Consider the following 6631-nt stretch of genomic DNA (forward strand, 5'->3'; position numbering starts at 1 on the left):
CTGCAGCCGTGGGGCGGCAGCTGGGCCGCTTTCAGCAGAGGCCCTGAGGAGGGGGCTAATCTAGGGGTGACTTTTGACCTCACCACCATCCTAAGGCCTGGAGAGAGTACACACTCACACACGCACATGCACACACACGCACACACATACAGACTGTGTGCCGGCAAAACCCAGGTCTGACTTTCTAGTCTAGTTATGTCAACTGGGTCTGTTTATTTTTGCAGATGTGTAATTCTTTACCAGTCATTCGAAATCCAAAAAGCTCTGAGAACTGAAAATTGCTTTGTAACTCATTTGCAGACAAAGTTCAACCTGAGCGGGTGGATGTGAGGCTTGATTACCCTGCTGAGTTTCACTACAACATATTAAGGCATTTGCTCTTAGGATGCTGCCAGCACTTCACTGGGGTGGTATGTAGTTCATGGTATGTGCACAGCTGAAAACCTGGTTCCGAATCCCAACCCACATGCGCAGGGGAGGGGCCCAGCACCCAGGAAGGCTGGGGTCTCAGTGCAGCCTCACTGCCTGGCCAACTCGCTGGGCGTGCTTGTCACTGGTCAGGCGAGGGGAGCAGAAAACCCACCTAGGAACTGGGACCCAGGTACACGTCAAGTCATATTTGCTCCAACTTGTCTTTCAAACAAGAGAAGGGGATGTGCCCACAGGCTGGACAGAAGACCCTAGAAGACACAGATGGAGGCCTCCAAATGCCACTGGGTCTTGTGAATCCTGCTGACTCGCTGCATGGCTGCCAAGGGCCCCTGGGGGCTTGAATTCCTCGTCCCAGCCCTTTGATGATCCTCCAGATGCACGCACACAGACACACGTATATATGCACATGCACATAATCATACACGCCAACACGCGTGCACACTCCCACACATGGGTCCACACCTTTACATGCTCATGCACATGCACGCACATGCACAGAGGCACACACACATATCCTTCATATCAGATTTCCCCAGGACAGCTGTCTGCTGGATTCCGCAGTAACCAGTGGTAGCCGGCACTCACATTGCTCAACTTAGAATCCTCTGGAAAATGGACATGACAAGACTGTAAATGAACAAGCCTTCCCTATTGTTCACCAAACCTGCCAGAATTTATACAACCAAAGGGAAGATATTCGGCAAAGGGGTCTCCTGGGAGGGCCCTGTGCTTACTTCCGGGATTCTTTCCCAAACAGTGTTGGAACCCTCTCCCGGAACTGTTCTCAAAGCTGGTTGTGGAGTCAGCAAAGAAACCCAGCTCCTCCCATACCTGCTACGAGGAGACGGAAGCAGTTGCCCAGGTTGGGTGGTTGTTTAAGACCAGCCTGCTCCTTATGTCACATGAAGGCCCTGACCTCTAAGAGAGGGACCCCAGACCAAACAGGAAGTGCTCTGGGGGTCCTTATGTTTTCCTTCTGAAGCATTGGAAAGAACCCAAGGGTTCAACAGGCCTCTGGGTGCCCACTGGACGGTGCCAGCTCACCTTTCCCATTTCCCATCCTGCCATCTTACCACCCTGTGTCAACACACATTCCAAACACTACTGAAAAGTCCCAGGGAAGCACATGTGTCGGCCCTGGCTTGGGGTCTGCCCCCCTCAGAGCCCAGGTGCCCTCAAGCACCCCCTTAGATTCAACAATAAGCCTTCCATGCAGACCCTTGATGTGGCTGGGCAGGCCACAGTCAGAGCTGGCCTGGACGTCGGGTCGGGGCCCCTGCAGGGCAGGGCAAGCAAGGTCAGAGCAGGCCTGATGCAGGTGCAGGCTGCCTTTCCAACAGGGAGGCGCGCCAGAGGGAGGCTGGGCTGCACGTCCGTTTCCAGCATCAATTTGCACATGGATGGTCTGATCAATCTGCTCCTTTCATAACAAACATTTGTAATAATCCCTTTACTCTTCTGAAGTTAAATAACTGGATAATATCATGTATCTACAACAACATAAGCGATAGATGATAGAGAGAATATAAAATGACAATGTCAATATAAAAGAAAACTGAAGAAAAGTAATGTATAATCTATTTCAATAGTAAATGTTTAGGCACAGCTGCCTGAGATAACATAATCAAGTCCTCCAATACTTGCATCAAGTATAAAATTTCCGGGCTGCAGCAGGTGTGACGCAGCCTGACAGCGGGTGTTGCTTCAGTGATTCAGCCCCCTGGATGGTGGCATCGCCATCGGTGCCGTGGTTTTCTGAAATTATAAACAAAGATCGACAAAGCTCTGAGCGACATGGAGTCGAGATCTTCCCTGAACGTATATGGTAGCTGCATTTCCGGGAAGTTTGGGCCCTGCCCACAAAACACCAGTAGTCCCAAGGATCGTTTCAACCAAACACACCCCTTGGAAACCCACTGCAGATTCTTCCTCCTTGGGAGTACCAACACCAGAGAGGACATCCAGCCTGAGGCAAGGGGGTTGTGCAGAGCCCAGCCCTTGCACACTGTGCATCCCACGGTGATTGATAAGGCTCTGTCCTCCAAGGCTTCAGAGCCTGAGTGGCTGAGGGAGAGCCTTCTGTGGACCCTCTGAGTTGCCTTTGTCAGCGCCTGGACCGGTGTGGCAAGAAGACCCATCCACAAGATGTCAGCCCTGCTAGGTGTGTGGGGTCCACTGAAGCCACCTGGTAGCCTCTGCCTCTGACACACTGGCCCTGCCACAGCCAGCTCTGTGGGCCCAGACCAGCTCAGGTTCACAGGGAGGTCCCTCATACATTAGCAAAGAATCTGTAAATTACCCATCAGTCCCAGGTCCACGTATTCTACAGGTTTACACTTTAGCTGACAGGGCTCTGAATCTGCAAGGCTCCTCCTCCCCCTGAGAGCCTGACTCTCCCCCTGCCCCGCAGACTTCACATCCCGTCCTGGGCATCTCTTTATACCTTACACCAGAACTGGGGGTGAGGGGGGGGTGTGTGCCGCACAGAGCAGCCATCCAAACCAGGCTGCGGGTGACGGGCCACTCCTACTTTGCCAGGTCATGGGACATGGACTGCTTTCCCAACCTCTGTGAGACATACTTCCCTGGTGGGAAATGGAGTGGAGACAAGCCCCAGCTCACAGGGCTGCTGTGACGTCGGAAAGGCAGCAAGGCCTGGGGAACACTCATAGCCTTCAACAAATAGGAGCTGATGTCACCTCCATTCACAGGCGATGGCCAGGCTGAGCAGAGCCGGGTGAACAAGCCCAGATCTGGCAAATGGCAGTCAGTCTAGTTGGGGTCAGATGGAAGTTTCTGTCTCCGGCTCGCCGTGTTCCCTTGAGCTGTGACTTCCAAAGTCCATCCGTGTCCCACAGGCTGCGCTGGACCCAGGCATGTGGGCAGACAAGCCAGAGGGGCGGTACCCTTCCCAGGTCTTCCCCATCAGCCACCCTTGAACTGAGGAAGTCCTGAAGCAGCACAAGGGATAAGAACCGAGATTTCTGCCTGACCATCCTCTAGCTATTCTCCGTGGACCTCATCCATCCATCTCATCCATGACAGTCAGACCGCAACGACAGAGTCACCTTCCCCAGGGATTGCTAACCAGACGCCCCTGACCATCCTTCCCACTTGCCTGCCCACGTGACACAGCAGTGAGCGTCTTCCTTTTAGAAGCACCTTCAAGTTCCCAAATTTAATAATGTAGACACGACAAGGTCTCCCCACCCCACTGGGAAGAAACCAATTCATTTGTGCCAGTGGCCTCTGCAGTGTGGTACAACCAACCACAGAGAAACAAGAGACACGGTCTGGTCCTCATGTCCAGCAAGTGAAGATGGCCCACTTGTGAGGATGGAGGCACACCTCCAGCACCTGTATCCTGTGAGAAGTCGGTGTCTTTGAGAGTCAGGATTCAAAACCGGACTTACTGGCATCTCTAACCTTATCTAAATCACTTCCCTGCTGTGACCAGTATGTGGACAGACACACCACATTCCGGGCATAACACGGGTCTCCTACCAAAGAGAAGATAAGCTAATGAACCAGAGAGATCGTCCACCCTCGACCTGCTGGTGACTTTAGTATTTGCAGCAGAAACATTAGGCTTAGTGGAGACTACAGATGCACATTTAAATCAAACAAAGTGAATCAGAAGTAGTTATAAAACTTCTCTGGGAGTGTCTTCAGGTCTACTGGCTGAAGCGCTTGGCCAGGGCTTGCTGGTTCGGACAGCTGGTCCTGAAGTTGAGCAAGCAAATCCATCTCCCTCTGCCTTTAAAGGAGTCTAAGAATGTCACACACACTCATGGTTGGGGGGAAGGGAGGCGGGCTGTGAAGGGGAGGTGCCAGGTGACCCAGCTGACAGGAAGCTCAGGCCTCCGTGGGCCTCCTCAAGCTGGAAGGCTCCCACCATATCACAGATGCCGCTTAAGGGCTCACCTGAGCTCACCTGTGGAGCGCGGGCCCTTCCCATTTCTCCACAGCAGGGAGCCAGTGCTGGCAGAGGAAGGGCGGTCCTGCCCCAGCTCCTTCTGGCTCCGGTCCTGGGCGAGAGTGGGCAAACAGGTTCTGCAGGTGGCAGCTGAGCACGTGCAAGCTGGAACACATCGTCCCTCCAGTGTCCTGGACGGCTGCCTTCACCTCCAGCTCGGTGTGTGATCAGCAGCTGACAAATGTGTACGTGGGTGTCAAATCCTTCATGCGTCCCCAGGCGTGACCTGGAGTATACCGGGGGAGGAGGAAAGTCAGCCTCTGTGGAGGTTAAACTCGGCTGAGTTTTCAGAGCAAAATGAGGAGAGGCTCGGAGAGAAAGGCCAGAGGCTTTGTGTGGTTCTTGGGATGGCAACATCTGGGAGCCCGTGACTTGGCCCCGCAAAGAAGGGGTCTGGGCAGGTTGGACATGGCACCTGCCAGCAGGGCCCCCAATAATTAGATTTTGGAGAGAAGACCACCTTGCCCAGTTCTTCTCCATAGTTATCTATCGCAGTGGTTCCAACTCTAGGAAAGGATTTTAATGCAGATGCCCCAGGCCTGGCCCAACCAGAATCTCTACAGGGAGACCCCAGGAATCTGTGTTTATCAGAGGTTCCCTGGGTGATTCTGAAGCCGCAGGTCCACAGAGCCCCAGAGTTCCAGCCCACCCACTCGACGGCACTGGCATAAGAAAGCCTGAGGAGTCCTTAAAAATCCCAATCATCTGGTGAATTTTATCCCTGGTCATTTACCCTTAACATTCAACCGAGTCCTGGAGCAGAACTCAATGAAGGCAGATTTGCCATTGTTTCCTGGCGCCCATTCCATCACCCTTTATTGCGTGTTTATAACCTTTATGATGTCCCTGCACGGGCTGGCCCTGCATGCGCCCATCTCACGCACTCACTTTTGCGTGGATTCCCAGGCCCTATCAGTGGAGCCAGCACCAGCAAGCCACTCACACTTGGACACAGGGCTCAAAGGGGGCCCTACTGAATTCAACTGTGTGTCACCTCCCACCCCATCTGGAGAGCAGGTTTCTGGGGAAGGGGCTTAGTCTCCATGTGAACAGCGCAGCATCCTGGGCCCTGAGGCATCTTGTTCTTGTTCTTTGTCCCTTCTCAGGCTACCTTCGGAAGCTGCAGCAGCCCCACCCTCCGACAGAGCCCTGGGACAAAGCCTGCAACTCTTTTCCAATGGACTGCTCGTAAAAGCCACTTTCACCTCTCTCCCTCCTTCAATAGGGAAGATAGGAACCAACAGCGGTTGAAATTCACTGCGCTCAGGCTTGCACATATATTCTCCCATTTGTGTCTCAGAACATCCCATGAAGGAGGTGATATTATCATCTCAGTGATATGCTGGTTTGCCCAAGGTCACCCAGCTAGTAGCAGCAGAGTGCAGATCCAGGCTCCAGGCTGCCTGATGCCTTAAGCAGAGGGCCATGGACTTAGGCGGAGCGGGGGGAGGGGGGGGAATGCTCTTGTTTTGGAAACTGACACCTCCCCAGGGCCATGTGCCATGGGGCAGGAGCCGCGCCAAGGCTACACACCACACTGATGGAGCCCGGGGTGGGGCCGGGCCAGGCCAGCCACCTCCCAGGAGGGTGAAGTTCACACAGAGCCCAACCCCCATCAGCCCTGGAGCCCCAAGGAAGCCTGCTCACCTTAATCCCCCTCTGGCTACCAGTAGGTCAGAACATTCTGGAGGCAGTGATGGGGACCCCAGGACATACCAGAGCTGCCCAGTTGGCCCGTGGAAGCCCCAGGAGGGTGAGTGGAGAGTGGGGCATCAAAGCCCCATTGTTCTGGGGATTCCTGGGCCCGTTTTCTTTATGCACTTGGAGTAGGGGGAGTCCCTGGGCCCTTTGTCTTGACATCCCAGCTGATCTCAGGCCTTTTCATAAGTGTCCTTTCGCCTCGAGAATCCTGTGCACATTCTGTTCCTCTTCCCAAACCCTCAGGGTTCAAACCTGTGGCAGTTCTGCGGGTGACATCTGTACTTTAACAGATGTAGTGTCCCGAGGTCAAGCCATGGCCTCCCACCAGGCTCTGTGAGTGCCACCCCCAGAGCTGAAGGTGTTGGTGGTTTGCTGTGCGGGGACAGCCCGGTGTCACAACCTCGGACAGCTTCACAAGCGTCCTGGCGGGAGAGAACCGATGGGAGGGCCTCCGCTGGCCTCTTCCCTCCGACAAGCCGTGTGGGCAGCTGGATCAGGCAAAGGACAGGGGACTGGCCTGTC

General features: G+C 54.2%; 1 long non-coding RNA gene across 1 annotated transcript; it reads right to left on the reverse strand.

Annotated features, from left to right (window-relative positions):
• Positions 1–1993: 1993 nt before the first annotated feature.
• On the reverse strand, positions 1994–5963 carry LOC309664805. Its single transcript, XR_014266055.1, has 2 exons — positions 4357–5963; positions 1994–2187 (listed from the first exon to the last, which is right to left on the reverse strand). It is a non-coding gene; the product is annotated as an uncharacterized lncRNA (long non-coding RNA).
• Between the last annotated feature and the right edge of the window lie 668 nt (positions 5964–6631).

The sequence above is a fragment of the Balaenoptera physalus genome (genome assembly GCF_965194825.1).
Source record: "Balaenoptera physalus genome assembly, chromosome: 7".
NCBI classification, from domain to species: domain Eukaryota; kingdom Metazoa; phylum Chordata; class Mammalia; order Artiodactyla; family Balaenopteridae; genus Balaenoptera; species Balaenoptera physalus.